The sequence below is a fragment of the Bos taurus genome, chromosome 14 (genome assembly GCF_002263795.3).
Source record: "Bos taurus isolate L1 Dominette 01449 registration number 42190680 breed Hereford chromosome 14, ARS-UCD2.0, whole genome shotgun sequence".
Lineage (NCBI taxonomy): Eukaryota > Metazoa > Chordata > Mammalia > Artiodactyla > Bovidae > Bos > Bos taurus.
Window position 1 is genome coordinate 7,864,443 of NC_037341.1, and position 17,698 is coordinate 7,882,140.

Here is a 17,698-nt window from a genome sequence, read left to right on the forward strand (position 1 = left end):
GAGCCGGCTGCAGTCCACGTGGCTCGGCTCTCTCGGTTCGGCTCGCCGGCAGCCCGGAGCCCGGGGAAAGCTGAGCCGAGGCCGGGTGGGAGGGGGGACGGCCGCCCGGGGAGCGCGGGGCCGCAAGGGGCGGGAGCTGGGCGGAGGAAGCGGAGGGCGGCGCGCGAGAGAGGCACCCGCTCGGCTCCGGCGCGCCCCGGCTCTCGGCTCCTGGCCCCGGCTCCTCCCCGGCCAGCCCGCCCGCCTCCCCCTCCCATTCCACCCGGAGGAAGGTGTTCCCGAGACCGCCCCCCTGCTCACCCCGCCTCTCCGCTCCCCCGGCTCCAGCCTCCGCCGGCGGAGCTCCACTATGCCAGACAGTTTCGACACTTTGCAAAGACAAAGACCAGAGCGAGGAGGAAGAGGAGGACGAGGAGGAAGAGGAGGCGGAGAGAGAGGAGGCAGGGGCAATGTGAGCCGGGAACGGGCCGAGTGTTCGGGACACCCCCGTTTTTATTCTCCTCCGGATCGCCTCGTCCCGTACCCACCCCCAGCCCCAGAGCCCCGGAAACTTCCGCGTGTCTCCGGCCGCGGTGAGTGAGCGCGGGGAGCTAGGGGTACGCGGGGGGCTACATCCACCCGACTTGGGGCTCGGGCAGTTTCGTGTGTGTTCTCCGAGTGGAGGGGGTGATGGTCCGGACCTGGGGACAGAGGCGGTGGGGAAGGATCTGGGAGTGTGTGACAGGGGCGTGGAAGTGGACTGAAGACCCCGGCGCCGGGAGGGAGGAGGGCACACGCAGGGAGCCCCCCTCCTTAGCAGCGGCGTCGCCGGGGTCTTTGGAAGAGCGAGGAGGTCGGAGCGGAGGGTCGGGCTCAAGGGTATACAGCCATTTCAAAAAGAGCTGCTGGGATCTCTAGGGAGCCTACGCCGGGTCTGGGGCAGCGGTCCCCGGGGTGGCCCCAGTGACACTGCACTCGGCTCTCAGAGCTGGCATCTCGCCGATCGGGGCCGCCGAAAGCGAAATGGCCCGCGGGGTTGCCTGTGGGCTAAGACCCCACGAGGAGACGGGGCCGCGCGACCTTTTAGAGCGGAAACCGGGGTGCGGGGGCGCGCGGAGGCCGCCCAGTGATCGGAGTCGAGCGTCCAAATCCGCTGCGAGCAGGCGCGGATTCGGGAGGTGGCCATCGCCCCCGGGGACACCGCAGGCCCGCGTTGCTCCGGATACGGTGGAGAGGTTGGCACCCGGGGCAGGCCAACTGGACGTGGCGGGTTGGGCAGGGAGGGACTGGGGTGGGCGAAGGGGAGTTTGACTGGGGTGGTGCCCGTTGCAACTCGAAACTCTTGAGTCTGCCCGGGATCCCGTTAGGCGCCGCAGCTGCCGCGAAATAATCCGACAAAAGTTAGCAACTTATCTGCGTCTGGGGTGTGTGACCTGCGCGGGGCAGGGGCTGCTCCTTGGGCGGGCGCGGGAGCGGGCAGCAGTGCCTTTGGGGCAGAGCGCCCAGATGGGGGCACAGCCTGGTTCGAAATCGGGACGGTGGCGCAACTTTGAGCTCCTTCTTTCACTAAGCGAGAGTGTGTTTGAGCTTGACCTTGCGGGAGGCAGCGCGGCTGAACTTGAGATGGGCACTGAGGCTGCTCCCTAGCTGGGCACAGTTATGCCCCAGGGCGCCTACGCTCTATCCCGTGGCCTGGTCTCCAGGGAAAGGTGTTGGGATCTTTTGGGCTCCCCTAGTCCGCCAGAGACCCGAGTCCCACCTCCCTCGTACGTGAGGGTCGCGGATAGAGCCTACAGAGCGTGGGGCTCGGTGAGGGCTCTTGACGAGCAGACGAGAGTCCGCTCGCAACTGCGCGCGTGGCTGGGGGCTGGGCGGGTCACTGCGTCTCGCGGGCTCTGCATGTCCCACAGAGGGAGACAGCCTTGACCCTGAGGGCAGTGACCTCCTGGCTGCGGCCCCGCATCGGGCATACGCCTGGCTTTCACGTGCCCACCTCCGGGAACCCCTCGCCTCTCCCAGCCCATCCCCTTCCCGGGTCCCACGCCACGTGGATTTGCGCCGAGATGATTCCCCGGGGAGACAGTGAGCACCCACTCCCGCTCTGCGGCTGTGTGTGTTGGGCGAGCGGTACTCTCCAGCTCGGAAAATGAGGTCCGCTGGGGACTGGGTGGTCCAGCTGTCGCGTCTGGCACACAGTAGGTGCGAAAGGTGTGAAAAGGTCCCTTCCTGGGAAGGCGCTGGCGGAGGCCACGGTGTCTCTTCCCTCTTTCTCCCCACGTTTACTATTATTGAATTCGCATCCATCTGCCCTGTCCAGAGCTTTTGACTTCTAGACGTATTTTGCGCACCTACTGCGCGCTGGGCTCAAAGATGGGCTATTCTAAGAAGATGCGGGCGCAGCCATCAGGTTTTTTTTTTTTTTTTTTGTCCCTGGGGAGCTGAGCGACTGTGTTCCTCAGGTTCAGAAAAGGCAAAGTGCACTGCCCCCTGCCGACCACTATGGAAACTGCCGCTTGGCTACAGGGATGGGAAGGGGCTCTGGAGACTGGGTGCCAGGGGTCGCTCCCTGCACCTTCTAACACCTTCCGTTACTGCCCCCAAACATGGCCTGGCCTTTTTCTGCAATCCTGCGGGTAGCTGAAGAGACCAACCCGAATCCCCCACGTTAACATGTCCCGATGTTGTGCCAAGTGAGGGTAAAATGGGGTCATGGCTATTACCTTCCAAATATGTTAGACTACGTATTATATGAATTGTGTGAATGTGTGTGTATAAGTATATATACATACGTATGTTTACACACATATATATTCATATGCCTTGACCTCAAGTCGGCACGAAAGGAATTTCATCCTATGAAAAATTTATTTTGTGGAATAAATAACAGAATAAGTAGGGGGGGAGCCGTCCCCTGCTTTGAAGAATTCCACGTGGGTGGAAATATGCTGTCCTGAGTTTTGCAAGGCCTGCATTTGCTCTCCAGGCCTGCCTCCCCAGGTCTGCCTCCCTGGCAAGGCTAGGGCCTGGGTGCCGGCAGAGTCTTGCCTTGACTTCCCTCCTCTGTTGGTGGCGGGACCACCAGCACCCCCCTGGAACACTGGGCTTAGAGTTAAAAAAAAAAAAATAAGGAAAAAACAGAAAGTGTTGGGCAGAGGAATTTCTCTAAGGGGTGCACATTCTGCTCCTCCAGGCTCTTATCAGCAGTGGCCTCCTGCTCACCTCAGGACTGTTTCCACTTGGAGGCACAGGCCGGGCTCATCAGACCTAAGGTCCTGAAGTCCTAGTACTGTCTGTCTGGAGCTCTCAGTGTGCCAGTGTTGGTGGGCTGGGTCTATCTGCGGGCCTGGTGGGGAGGGTTTTGTGCAGGTGGGTGTCTGTCTCCTCTCTCCACTGCCAACCCCAGGAGCATCAGCTGGAGGCCAGCTGTCTGCAGCCCTGTGGGAGCCCCACAGAGGCCCCATAGGGGCCTCTTAATCTTCTGGTCAGTTAACCTTGCCTGAGTCTGTTGCTGACTCAGAGGATTTGTATCTGAACAGGCTTTGCCTTATAGGATCTAAACCTTAACCCTCCCCTGAAGTCCCCTCCCACACCATGAAAAACAGCCAAGAAAGCAAAAAATAAAATCCACTTAAAACTTTGCACGGCTTCCCAGTTAGTCCTCCGTGCATGTCTGCACACACCCATCATGGGCGGGTGAAAAGAGCTGGCCTGGTCACCAAGAATTATTCTAGGGTAAGGCTTCCATGCACTTTGTCCAGTTGTGGAACCCTCTGGATCCTGCCGCACCAGCCCCCACCTCACCCCTGCCCTGGCCTAGCAGAGGATCTGGGTGCCCCCGCCCCACACTAATGTGGTTCCGGGAGCCCAGCCTCGGACCCCAGCAAGAGCCTGTGTTCTGGCCTCGGCCAGTGAACAATGGCTTGACCACTTGGCACCTAGACAGTTTCAGGCTCAGGGTCTCAGTTTCACTGTGGGAAATGAGAGACTCGGAGCTCTGCTGACATCACCTTGGGGCCCTTTGAGCCTTTTCCTTGTGAAGGCAGCACCTCCACCCCACTCCCCGCCATTTGCTTTTGCCTCCAGCTTCATCCTCAGTACCCTCCAGGCCTCCCTGGCATCACAGACAAGCCTCGCCCACCCCTTGCCAACAGTGCGCCTCCTGCTCTCCCTCCTGGAGCCTTGAGGAGTGCACTCTCATGGCGAAGTCGATCTTTTATGCCCAAGAGCCGCACAGGGTCCTGCTTGGTATTAGAAATGGGGTTTTCTTATTTCTTTAAGTTTTGTTGTTGGACTATTTTGATTTCAGTTGAACCAACATTTATTAGGAACTTATTGTGTCCCTGACACCATGCAAGGTGCTGGACACGTGGTTGATCCTATCCCCTACGTGCGGACGTGAAGGGTTACCCTCCGGTGTGGTTTGCACTAGAGTGGAAATGTGCATGGGCTGAGGCAGGGTTTTGACAGAGAAGAAAGGATTCTTCTGCCTTGGGGGACCCATGGAAAGAGTCATTGAGGAGACAACCCATGAGCACCTTGGGGAATTCTTTTAGGCGTAAGTCAGGCTGCTGGAGAGCAAAGGCATTTTCTTGAATGCACAGTTACTGTTGTTCAGTTGCTAAGTCATGTCCGACTCTGCAGCCCGCCAGGCTCCCTGTCCATAGGATTTCCCAGGCAGGAATACTGGAGTGGGTTGCCATTTCCTCCTCCAGGGGCTCTTTCCAGCCCAGGGACTGAACCTGAGTCTCCCGTGTCTCCTACTTGGCAGGTAGACTCCTTACCTCTGTGCCACCTGGGAAGCCCTGATGCTCTGGATAGTTGATGTGAAAGATAAATGAGAGTCTCTCAACAAATGCTACCTTTTGTTCCTGAAAAGCTCTAGATCCAGACCTGTTGGTATAGAAGTGGGTTGTGTGCCATCATGGTCCTTGTAACTTATTCAATATTCAAGGAATACTATTTGAATAATCTTATATTAAAGATTTTTTTCCCTTCCAAAAATACCTGAGGATGTTTGGACCATTTCATCTGCTTCTGTGTGTATGTATACATATATATTTTTTCTCCTCTAAGATACATAAAAGCTATCTAACTAGGCCTGATTCTGGAACTCATACAAGATTATAAAGTACAAACTAAAAATTATTTATAGTCATTCAGAGTTCAGAGGAAAATGTTAGCTCTAAATTATGTGGCAGAAAAAAAGAAGAAGTTGCAAATGACTTTTGGAAAGTCCCTGTTTGGGTACAAAGAAAATACATTCTCCAAATTTCACTAGATACCTTAAAAAAAATCAAACCAATATCGATACTGTAATAGATTGTGCTGCATTAAATATACATCCATTTGAATCCACATGGAACCAACAGACCAGAGTGGCTAAAAATTCCCTTCATGCATATTTACTTAGCAGAGGGCTCTTGAGAAAAACCCAACCGAAAAACACAACCAAAGCAAACCTGGCTACTTCTCTGAGAGGGTGGAATGACTCCAAAAGATCGTTTCATGTTCAAAAAGCCTAAAACAACTCTGCATGAAAGATGAAAATCCTTCTAATTGGGCATTTACCTTTTCAGAAATAAAAGGCTCAGTAGAAAGAAAAGAAAATGGGGAAAAAAAAAAAACCTTCAAAAAACCTTTTTCCTTGGAAGACCAGACTGGAGCCCAAAATAAATCCCCTGAATTTGGCCAAATCATGAAGAGCTGCATTCTCCCTCCCCACCCCTGGTCTAGCTCAGAGAACTCCCAGTGCTCTGAAAGCAAACCTTCTCTGAAATGCCCACCGCTGCACGCCAACATCTGCAGCTCCGACCTTGTGTGGACCTCAGTCTGTCCCCTCTGTGTGCTCCACTCTGACACGTGTCCTCCTCATTTTATGGATGTAGTGACTTACTCAAGGTCACACAGTCTTGCTCTCACCCACATCTTCCGTGTGCCTGGAGCTACCCTCGTGGGAAGTAGGTGACTCCTAGGCCAAGAATAAGCCCACACATCCAGCCACCTGGAATCCCCATCACACATTTTCCTCTGCTCACCCTCTGGAACCCCCCACCTTCACTCTTTCCACCTTGAACTGTACAGATGAGGAAGCTGAAGGTCAGTCAGGTGACCAGGTTCATGGAAATGACCTCCAGTCTTGGTGGTGCCACCTCCCTGCATCCTGGCCTTTGCTGTCTTCACCTCAACGCCTGCTCCCTCTATCTGCTTGGCTAAGTCTGAGAACAATGGCAGAAAATCCCATAAGTTGGATCTCAGCATTCTTATTAGATCTTACAGTCAACTTAGGGAACAAAACTTCATCTTCACAACAACACAATATGACACAGTACTATGTAACACAACACCACATAACAACCACAACTGCCACTCACAGTTCATGCAGAGAGTGTATGAATGCACCAGAGCGGAAACGGACTAGGCTGAGAACCAGCTTCAGTATTAGCAGGAAGCCAGAGAGCGCCATCCCAAGGGAAGCCTTAAGGGAGGGGTTGTTGAAGTGGGGTCTGCTGGTGAGGCTCAGGGAGGCAGATGACAGTGGAACCTCCAGAAAGGAGCTCTCAACCACTAACTCAGGCATGTCGCTAGATAATTTCCCTACTGTTTGGTTATTTTGCCCATAAATAATTTTCTCCCAGGAGAGAGAGTCAGCTAACAAGTGCATAGAGTCAAAGTCATAGAACAATAACAGGAACAGAGTTTAGAAAAAAGGCGATTGGAGAGAAGATGCCTACAGAGAGTCTGGGAACAGGGAAGCTTGCCTGCACATTTTCGAGGGTGGCCTCCTAAATGGCCTCCTGATGTGAAGAACCAACTCTTTGGAAAAGACCCCGATGCTGGGAAAGATTGAAGGCAGGAGGAGATGGGGACAACAGAGGATGAGATTGTTGGACGGCATCACCAACTCAATGGGCATGAATTTGAGCCAACTCCGGGAGACAGTGAAGGACAGGGAAGCCTGGCATGCTGCAGTCCATGGGGTCGCAAAGAGTCAGACACGACTTGGCGGCTGAACGTGACATGGCATGAGTGGGCTCCCCAGGTGGTGCTAGTGGCAAAGAACCGCCTGCCGATGCAGGACACAGAAGAGATGTGGCTTTGATCCCTGGGTCAGGAAGATCCCCTGGAGAATCCCATGGACTTCGGAGCCTGGTGGGAAGAGTCAGACACGACCGAAGTCACTTAGCACACACGCAGTCTGGTTGGAGCCTCTGATCGTCCACGTGGATCCCAGCATTGTTGACTGCAAGCTCTCATCCTTTGGCTGTCCACACAAACTGAATTCAGAGAGCCCACACAGTGCCCAGGGGTTGAAGAAGGACTGGGCGGGAAGGCTTGGTATAAAGTTTGTCACCAGGCATGTAGACCTAACCAGGTTCCTAGACAGGTGTCTCTCGGGCAGTCTGCTGCAAGAAAAATGAATTGTAAAAGTTGCTGTTGTGACACTAAAAGCTTCCCCTTGTTATATATTTATTTTTTTAATTTTTACAATGTTGTGTTGGTTTCTGCCGTACAACAACACAAGTCAACCATAATCATACATATATCCCCTCCCTTGTGAGCCTCCCTCCCCTCCCCACATCTTACCCCTCTAGATCATCGCAGGGTGCCAGGCTGGGCTCTCTGTGCTGTCTGGCAACTTCTCCCCAGCTGTCCACTGTACACGTGACAGTGTGTCTATGTTGAGCTACTTTCTGCACTTGTCCCTCTGTCTCTGTCCCCTTGCTGTGAACACAAGTCCCTTCTCCACGTCTGCGTCTCCATTCCTGCCCTGCAAATTTTCCTAGATTCCATATAGATGCATTCACATACGGTGTTCGTTTTTCTTTTTCTGACTTACTTCACACTAATGACACCTTCACAATGGAGAAAGTGTTGGCTGTTCTTCTTCCTTGAAAACACCGTTAATCCTCCCACCTGGTGGAGAGTCTGATGAATCAAAACTGTTGCTTTGAAACGTTAGCTGCCACCAACAAGAATGTCTTAGTGGGGGGTATTCCTGGTTGTTCAGAAGCATATTCTTGGGGAAGAAAGGAAATTAAAATGAAAAGGAGAGATTAGAAGATAGCAAGGCTGTGCACCACCGCCTAAGGGTAATTTCAAATGAAAAAAAACACCTCTCAGAATGGTTTGAAAAATCGGTTCCAGCATAAGGGCCTCCTCTATTTTCTGTCTGTAATCTATGACAGGGAACAAACTGAGCTACGCAAAAATGCATCATGAACTATAGGATTATAGAAATTAAACTGATGTCTTCGCTGCAGAAAGTGGGTGCGGGGGCTCTTTCAGGGCCCGAGAGTGGGCTCTTGCCTAACGCTTGGAAATGAATTGTCTGAGGAGACACAGGTGCCAAGGAGACACACACAGCAAGAAACTTTATTGGAGAGGGTGCCCGGGCGGAGGGCAGCAGGGCGAGGGAGCCCTGGAGAACTGCTCTGACACGAGGCTCACAGTCTGGGGTTTTATAGTCATGCGGTTAATTTCTGGGTTGTCTTTGGCCAATCACTGACTCAGAGTCCTTCCTGGCGGTGCACGCATAGCTCAGCCAGCATGGATGCTGGCAAGAAGGCTTCTGGGAGGTGGAAGGACACGTGGGGGTCTCCTTTTGACCTTTCCCGAATTCTTCCTGTTGGTGCTGGCTTATTAGTTCCATGTTCCTTACCACAACCTCCAGTGATAAAACAACTCACGCGAACAGTTACTATGACGCCTGGCCAGGTGAGGGGTTTCAGTCAGTGTGTTTCCCCTAACATCTCTACAATGCCAAACATCCAAACAAGGAGAAAAGATGTGATGGACCTGGAGGCAGGCTGGAATATCGAAATACCCCTGTGTCCTTGGAAACCTGCCTCTGGAATGGAATGAAGGGGCTTCTCTTTTTCTCTGAACATAAGTTGTGTTGTGCGTTGAGTTGATTGAATGATAACAAGTTACAAAGGCTGTACCTTTAAAGAGCATGAAATCAGAAAGAATTGTCAAATCTGAGCATTTGCAAAGATCCTCAGCAGTGCCCTTGTTCAACCTTCCGCTACTCCAGACTTCAATTATTCATCGACTGAGTCATTCATTGATTCATTCAGTGGAAGTACTGGCTCTGCCACTGGCTTGCTGTGTGACCTTCAGTGTGTTTCATAACCTCTCTGTGCCTCCAGCACCTCATCTCTAAAACTGTGGATAATAATAGCACCTACCACCTGGTAGGTACTAGATGAGTTAATACTTGGAAGGTGTTTAGAACAGGACCCTGCCGAGTGCCTGCTTTATAAGTGCTCGCAGAGTGCATGCTGCGATCATCATCAGCTTTCGAGTTAAGCAATGCCTTGCTCAGCTTCCCCTGAATTGTTTCCTCACTTTGACTCTACCAAGTGGTTAATGCTCCTCTGCTTGAATGTTGCCAGTGATGGCCCTCTGATTTCTGGACACCTCTGTGGATTAGAAAGCTCCTCCTCACACAGAGCTTCCATCCACAGAGGACTTCCTGAAGGAGGTGGTAAGGTGGGGGTGGGGCATCTCTGGAGCTGTCTGAATTTAAGGCTGGGAAAGTTCTTTGGGCTTAAGAAGCTATGGTGTGGCCCCTGGACACTAGTAGTAGAGAGGGTCCTCTGGAGACTTTGGACATGACATTTTAGACGCTCCCTGCCCTGTATTTCACCACTGAGATAGCTCAGGTAGAGGCCTGACCCATATGATTCCTCATTAGCAGGCGGAGCCAGAGTGAGAAACCACCCTGAGTTCAGGGCTGTCACGGCTGACTTGGGCAGCTCAAGGTGTCCTGGAGACGAGCTTCCAATGTGCAGAGCACAGGACGCGGCAGCAGGCACAGACCGGGGTGCCAAGGGCTCCTAGGTAACCCCACCGGGCAGGCCTCCTCCTCTAGTGATCCCCATTGTGTTTTCTCCTCGGTCTCCTAGAACTCCCTCTTGACCCCCAGTCTCCCTGAGATGGCCCTCTGAGCAAGTCCATGTTGGTTTTTGTGAATTCTGGCATCTCTCTGCCCTTCTCTCCTCCCTAAGTCCCGTTCCCAGGAAATACCACTTCTGGACACTCTGCACTCATTTAACCTTCTAAACAGGGCTTTTCGGTCCTTCTTGTTTTCAGTATTTTGACAGTTGAGAACACCAAGGCTCATGGAAGTGGGCCACTTGACCTCAGGCCCCCCAGGTGGGGACTGGTCCCCTGCCAGCACACCCCCACATGTCCCGTCCACCCCCATGTGACAGCAGCTTCCTTCCACTTCCCTTCAGTTGTTCTGAGAATCAGATAGTGAGTGAAAGTCACTCAGTCATGTCTGACTCTTTGCAACCCTATGGACTACACAGTCCATGAAATTCTCTAGGCTAGAATACTGGAGTAGGTAGCCCTTCCTTTCTCCAGGGGATCTTCCCAACCCTGGGATCGAACCCAGGTCTCCCGCATTGCAGGCAGATTCTTTACCAGCTGAGCTACCAGGGAAGCCCAAGAATACTGGAGTGGGTAGCCTATCCCTTCTCCAGCAGATCTGCCTGACCCAGGGATCGAACTGGGGTCCCGGCATTGCAGGCAGATTTTTTACCAGCTGAGCTATCAGGGAAATCCGGGAATCAGATAAGAGGCTGAAAAGAATGAAGGCCCTCCTTCACCAAACGATACTTCAAAGGACTATAATTAGGACACTTACTGGTGGCACTCGGTCACATTCGCTATGGACAGGACAGATGCTGCGTGATGCCAGCGTGTCCTCCAGCCCAAGGTTTTCACGGTCAGCACTGGTTTTTTTCCCTGACGCTCTCTCACTCTCCCTTCTTTGTTTTTCTTCCTTCTTTCTTTCCCCTCATCCACTGTCTTGCCCCAAAGTACATAGTTCAGCCTCCTTCATTTGGCCATGATTGCCTAGAAAACAAACACGTGCCTGTGTCACGATTTCTCCCAGTTCTGACAGACACGAAACAGTGCCCACCAGGCCCCGGGGAGGCTGCCCAGCCTCCCATCTCCCTCCTCTGCAGGCAAAATCAGGGTACCCAACAAGAACATCCACGAGGGCACCTCCTGCCCTGGAAACCATGGAGGGCAGAGAGGTCAGTGAAGGCTGAGGTTAGGGGAGAGAACAGGTCCACCGTTTGTTAGCTGTGGAGTGTGGGGCAAGTGCCTACCATGCCTGAGCCTCAGTCTCCCCACCAGGACTCTGGGGACACCACCACCCATCTTTCTGGCTGAGAGTTAAGATAAATCAGGCAGGAAAGGGTAGGGGAAAGGCCCAGAGGAAAGATGGTCTTCAGGCTGGAAGATGGGAGAGCCAGGGCATGGGGGACCCTGGAGTGGGACCCACATTTGGAGCCAAGGGCATCTCCCCAGCCATATGATCAGTAGAAGGAGAAAGAGGAAAACTTCAAGGCACCCGCTTTGTGGGTCCCAACCGCTCTGCCCTCTTCCAGCCGTGATCAAGGTATCTTTTCCTGCGAGTAGAAAGAGATTTAGGCAGACCCACATTTTAGGTGAACCAGCAAACTGAGGTTTGCAGTGGGTGGGAGGCAGAGGCCTGAGCAGCTCCTGGGTAGTCCACGTGGGAGTGTTTGCGTTGCTCCGGTGTGAGAAGTGGTGACTATCTCTTTGGGGTTCAAGAGCTCATTGTACTCAGATGCTGAGAAATTAGAAAGTGAAAGCCACTTGGAGATTTCCAGTCTGGTTGCAGAGGTGACTGGGGGGCCATGGACGACCACAGGGAGCGTGGCAACTGACAGCCCAGGGGACCATGCTGCCCCTCCCATCCCAGACCTGTGGGATTTGAGGTGTAGGAGGACACCCTTCTGGAGCCCAACCAGGCTGGAGGGTGAAGAGGAAGCCTGGGGCTCAAGACGGCCCTGGCTTTGAATCACATCTCTGCTGATTTCTAACTGTGTGGCTGTGGGCAGATACCTTACTCTTTCAGAGCCTCAGTTTCTGCATCCTTGAAATGGGGATAAGACTACCACCCTCAAGAGGCTGGCCTCGCAGGTTGAATGAAATCACAGACGTGGAATGTGACTGTGGTGCTGGCCTTGTTGCCCGGATGCATTCCATGGTAGCTGTTGTTATAATAATATCTCCCTTGGCAGAGCAGCCAGAACTAAACAGTCAGGCCCTGGATTCAGAAATCCACTCCTTCTCAGGACTCCAGCATGTGGAACCCTTTCAGAGAGGGAGGGTGCACGCTAGCTTTCCCAGCCTGGTGAACATACCTGCTTCTTGCCCGAGTTCTGACTGGCTTCTTCAGCCCACACACCAAGATGGGGGAGGTGCGGCGAAACCCTGGAGAGGGCCAAGCTGCTGCACTCAGCTTCCTTTCGCTCTCGTTATTAGCTCTGTCATCTGTGGTTTGCATGCTCAGAATTTCTGCCTTCACACCCCACTTTCAGTCCTGCCCGACATTCTAGCACTTACACAGGCTTTTCTAGGGCATCTCACCGTTTACCCTTGCTCTTCTGCGTCATCTGTTCTCAAAGCAAGCTGATCTAGCCAGTTTCAGTTCTTTTTCTCATCCTCCATGATCACTGAATGCCACCCACTTAACCCGTGCCCTCTCTCACTGGGTACAGAGTGAGGTGGTTCTTACTGTCTGCCCGAGTCCCCTTCCCCACAGTTGGAAGAGCCTGCAAGTGTACTGCCGTCCCCATCAGGGCAGAGCAGAGTGCTTGCACAGCACAGAAGAAGCTCAGTAAGCACTGATTGAAGGGAGCCGTGTTAGTCCTGATCTTAAATGGAGTCCACCTAGGAATTAGTTCATCATTCAGGCTCCACTCTTTACTATGACCATGAGCAAGTTACTTCATCTCTGCAAGCCTCCGCTTACTCATCTACACAGTGATTGCAGATAATAATACTGCACACATCACAGGACCATTATGAGGAGCCACTGAACTTTTGAGTACAAAGGGCCTAGTTTGGCAAAATCTTCACAAACATTTAAAAATGGTACCTGCTACTACCACTACTGCTAGTTTTACCTTATAATTTTTATTAAAGCAACTTCATGTTGTTTCTTATTCTCTTGCTTTGCAGCACAGCCCTGTAAAGCATTGAAGGAGGTAGAGTTTCCATTTTACTAGTAAGTAAACTATGACTCAGAGAAAGGCTGTTTTTCTAAACTCACACAGCTAGACTTTGTGTGGCTGGCCTCCTCTGCTTGGCATACCTTGCTAGCCAGCCACACTGTTTTGGAACATGATATGACCGTGGGCCTCTGAGAAAAGATTCCTGCAATTTAAAAGCACAGCAGTATTTTTTTCACCTAGGCCCAGTGTTAATAATTTTTCAGATGATCTTCTTTTTTTTTTGACTTGGAGGAGAAAGGCTATGCTTTATTAAGCAAACTGCTATACTCCAGGTGTGATGGAGAGTTTCATATCCTGTTCCCTGCTCTATCCTAAGAAGAAACAGAATTGGAGAACACGCTCTCTTATAAGATTTATTGCATTCTGTTGCACAGAAGAGAGGAATTTCAGGTGGTAGATGTACTAACAGGGGCAAAGAAGGAATGATTTATGAATCCAGATTAGGAGAAGTGAGAACTCGCTGATTCGTTTGACTGGAATTTGTCCTAATCTGTGCACCGGCTGGAATTTGTGGGCATGTTTCTTGCCTCAGGTCTCCTGGTTTAAGCCCAGCAGTTTACCATTAAGGACCCAGTTGGTAGCTGGTTGCTGCCAGTTGGATGGAGAGAAATGAGGGGGCAAGCCCTGAGCCTGGAATCAGAAGCCTCTGGTCCATGTTCCCACAGCCCTGTTCTCAGCTGTGTGATCCATGGGCCCACCTCTCCAGGCCTCAGTTTCTTCATTTGTACCTTGGAGAGTCACATGAGCTTTTCTGCTCCCTTTCCAAAAATGAGGATTACATCTGATCCGTTTTCCTATGTAGTCCCTGTGTAGGAACACATTTCACCATTTTTAAGAATTGAGTTAGAAACAATTGTGGAAGCCTTGGGAAAGTAGGAGGAATATAAGAAGATGCAGGGCAGGAGGGCATAGGGAAGAAAGTTGTGATGTGGGATGTTAGAAGAGATTTTTAGGGCTTCCCTGGCAGCTCAGTGGTAAAGAATCCGCCTGCCAGTGCAGGAGACATGGGTTCAATCCCTGATCTGGGAAGATCCCACATACCACAGAGCAACTAAGCCCGTGAGCCACAACAATTAAAGCCTGTGAGCCCTAGAACCCATGCTCTGCAACAGGAGAAGCCACTGCCCCGAGAAGCTTGTGCACTGCAACTCGAGAGTAGCCCCCGCTCACCATGACTAGAGAAAAACCTGCGCACCAACGAAGACTCAGCAAAGCCAAAAATATACATAAATACAATTATTCAAAACAAGAAGAGATTTTAAAGGATCAATTAAAATCAGAAATCAGGGAGAGTCAAAGTAGCTGATGAGACTCCTTCTCCTGGGCCCAGCAGGTAAGCAAGTGGGGTCCTCTCTTCTGTGTGATCAGTGCCTTGGGTCCTGTTAGAGCAGCTGAGAACCCCAGGCTCTGGAAGGTGGGTGATGCTTGTGGGGCACAGATCCCGTTTCTAAAGGCCCCATGGTTGCAAGCTTGCTAGTTGGGGTTGGAAATCCAATGCAGTTGCCAAGATATTGCGTGTCATTCCCTGTGCTATACAGTAGCTCCTTGTTGGTTATCTATTTTGCATGCAGAAGTGTGTATATTTTAATTTCAAACTCCTAATTTATCTGCCCCCCTTTCCCCTTTGGTAAACATAAGTTTGTTTTCTATGTTTGTGAGTCTATTTCTGTTTTGTAAATAAGTTCATTTTTTTTAAGATTCCACATATAACTAATACCACGTGATATTTATCTCTGTCTGGCTTACTTTCACTTGGCATGAGAATCTCTAGGTCCATCTATGTTGATATGGCTTTATTTCATTCTTTTCTTTAGGGCTGAGTAGTATTCTGTTTTATATATATGTATATGTATGTATGTATATATATATATATATATATCTCACATCTTTAGGGCTGAGTAGTATTCTGTTATATATATATATATACATATATATATATATATATATATATATATATATAAACATCTTCTTTGTCCATTCATCTGTTGATGGACACTTAGGTTGCTTCCATCTCTTGGCTGTTGTGGGTAGTGATGCTCACTTACTCATTCATTCTATAGTCATTACTGAGTGCCCCCACCCCCGAGTGCCCCCTTTACCCATACAGTGTCCAGTGGGGGTGGGGAAATCTAGTTTTAGGTAAAGTCAGTAAAATACTGTCCTTTCCACCACCCCTAAGGCCTTCAGTCTCATGAGAACAATGGCCGATAGAACTGAAGTGATGGCTTGCGCTTGGTAAATTCTTGTTAAACGGAAGAGTGAACCAGGGGAGATCAGCACAAGAAACCATGGAGTCCCTGTAAGGTTCCCTAACCCATTTCAGGGTAAGGAGAGCATGGTGTCAAAGCAAACATCTTGGAAGTGTGGTGCATGAACTGCTTTGCTCATTCTCTGACTCAGGAGATAGTAATTGACTTTCCCCCGGGGGGAAGCTGGGTGGTGGCTTGTAGAGTGGCGTCTAGGACAGTTGCCTCACTCTCGCCTCCTGGAATTACGGGGCTGTGAACGATGCTCTGCAGGAGCGCAGGGAATTCTGGGAATGTGTCATGGCAGTGCCTGGCTTTGTCTGTCCATAGAGATGTCCCTGGGAAGTACGCTGACACTGAGACCTGAAGGGTGAGTAGAGTGTGGGTGAGGATGGTGTGAGTCAGTAATGGGAGGGAGGAAGGTGTGAGCTGCAGTGTACAAGGACCCCTCTGGCATTGGAGGAGGTGGTAGACACCATTTGGAGGCTGGAGGCAGTGAGCCTCCTCCCCCTTCATTTTTCCAGATAACTGGGGCTGAAAAAACTTTCATTCCCGGAACTTCCCCTAGCTGCTCTGGCCACTGTGTTTCTTCTGTATAAACATCCCGCCTACATCAGGACCTCCAGATAGAGTCTGTTTATCATCAACACCAGATGCCTGTAGACAAATCTGGAGTCAGTTGATCACTAAATCCTGTTGATTTTATGTGTAAAATAGTTCTTGAATCTTCTCCTCCTGGTCTTGCCCACGGCCCAGCCTTATCCCTGGCCCTCATCGTCTCTTGACAATCAGGCTGATATGGACGGCACAGGCTGACTTTTCTTTCTGACACAAAAAGCATGTGGTCTCACTGCCAGCAGAGTGAGGATAACTTGGTTGTATCAACTAGCTCTCTCTGCGTAACAAACAGTCTCGAACCTTAGCACCTTCAACAATAAACATTTATTATTTTTCCTGATGCGGTGGGTAAGTAGACTAGGTGTTTCTTTTGGACTAGTCCACTTGGCTGGTGCTCAACTGCCTGTAGTAGCCTCCCTTGCAAGCCTGGGGGCTCATCTCGGGGGGCTGAAGCTTCTCCCCATGTTGGTTGGTTTTCATCCTGGAGGGGCTAGCTCAGGTGTGCTCCTGTGACTGCAGAATGATTCCCAGCAGCAAGCCAGAGGAAGTCCTCTGTCTACTCATTCTTAAGCCTTTCTTTGTGTCAAGTTTGTTATCATCAGCTTATTGTTCAAAAGCAAGCCACATGGCCAAGTTCGGACTCCAAGGGTGGAGAAACGGCTTTCACTTTGTGGTGGGAGAGGTGGCAAAGCCCCACCACAGAGGGTAGGCTGCAAGGTGATGTGAGTAATAGGGGACCTTCACCAAAATCCTCTCTCGCAGTGGCTGAGATGAAGGCTTTGGAAGCAGACAGGATGGGTGTGTCCTGTCACAGCCTCCTCTCTGCCACTTACTGCTTTTGTCATGCAGGGCAGCTCCACTCATGTCAGCTCTCCAAGCTTCAGCTGCCCATCCGTGTTGTGGGAATAATCAATCTGGACACCTTGGATTTCAAGAGAGTGTCAGCTAAGAAAACCCATGGTCTGCACACTGCAGTGCTTGGCACACAGAAAGAACTCACCTGAGGGTCTCTGTTCCCGTTCTCAGACGAGGTCTTCGAAAGGCCTTTCCTGTCCAGCCTCAGCCTGGTTTATCCTAACTTTGGTCTCACAATTTTCACCTTCACATCTTACCTATTTCTTTATCTTTGTCCTGAAAGACATTTTCCCCTGAGGCTTTTCTTTTGCCAAACAGCATCTTGCTTGTACCCTGATCAAGGAGCAGCTAAAAATACCATCTCCTCTTCAGATTTGTCTTTCAGACTGAGTTGGCTATTTCTTCCCCAGATATCATGCACACCCTCGTATCATACTTCCCCAGTTTGTTTATTTGTTTCCTCAACCAGGCTGAGCTCCTGGAAGGGTATGAACGATACTTTACTCACCTTTCTGTCTCTGGCACTTGACTCTGAGCATGGAACAGAATAGGGGTTTATTTACAAAATATTTGATGTATAAATCATTGGCTGGGTGAATGCGGAAGTGGGTAAATGCTTTTTAATTATGTTGAGTCATCTTCAAAAGGCGGTGAGTGAAACGTCAAAGCTGACAAGCTTCTATCATCTTCACTTCCAGCTGGTACTGTTTTCAAATTCAACCTTTCTGATGTGGAAATGCCAGTAGAAGTGATCAGCATCTCCAGGGGCTGTGGTGAGCAGACACTCTGAGCTTTGTGTCCGGGACAGTCGTCTGAAGAGCAGAGATGGACACTCCCTCAGCCCACTGAGGTAATGACTAACACCAGTGAGAAACTCTTTCCTGTTTCTTCTGTGGATTACATCAGGTTGTGGGGAGAAGATGGAGGTGGGAGAGA

At 50.9% G+C, this 17,698-nt stretch overlaps 1 protein-coding gene across 4 annotated transcripts in view; it reads left to right on the forward strand.

Annotated features, from left to right (window-relative positions):
* The first annotated feature begins 354 nt into the window (after nucleotides 1-354).
* The window catches only part of ST3GAL1 (ST3 beta-galactoside alpha-2,3-sialyltransferase 1), a 90,849-nt gene continuing 73,505 nt past the window's right edge, over nucleotides 355-17,698 (forward strand). For 2 of the 4 annotated variants that reach the window (XM_005215316.5, XM_005215315.5), the window contains exons 1-2: nucleotides 355-572; nucleotides 17,461-17,612. The gene's annotated coding sequence lies outside the window, so the exon portion shown is untranslated. Of the gene's footprint in view, nucleotides 573-765; nucleotides 1,215-17,460; nucleotides 17,613-17,698 lie in introns of those variants that run through there. The other 2 variants (XM_010811918.4, XM_010811919.4) reach the window with 2 other exon arrangements.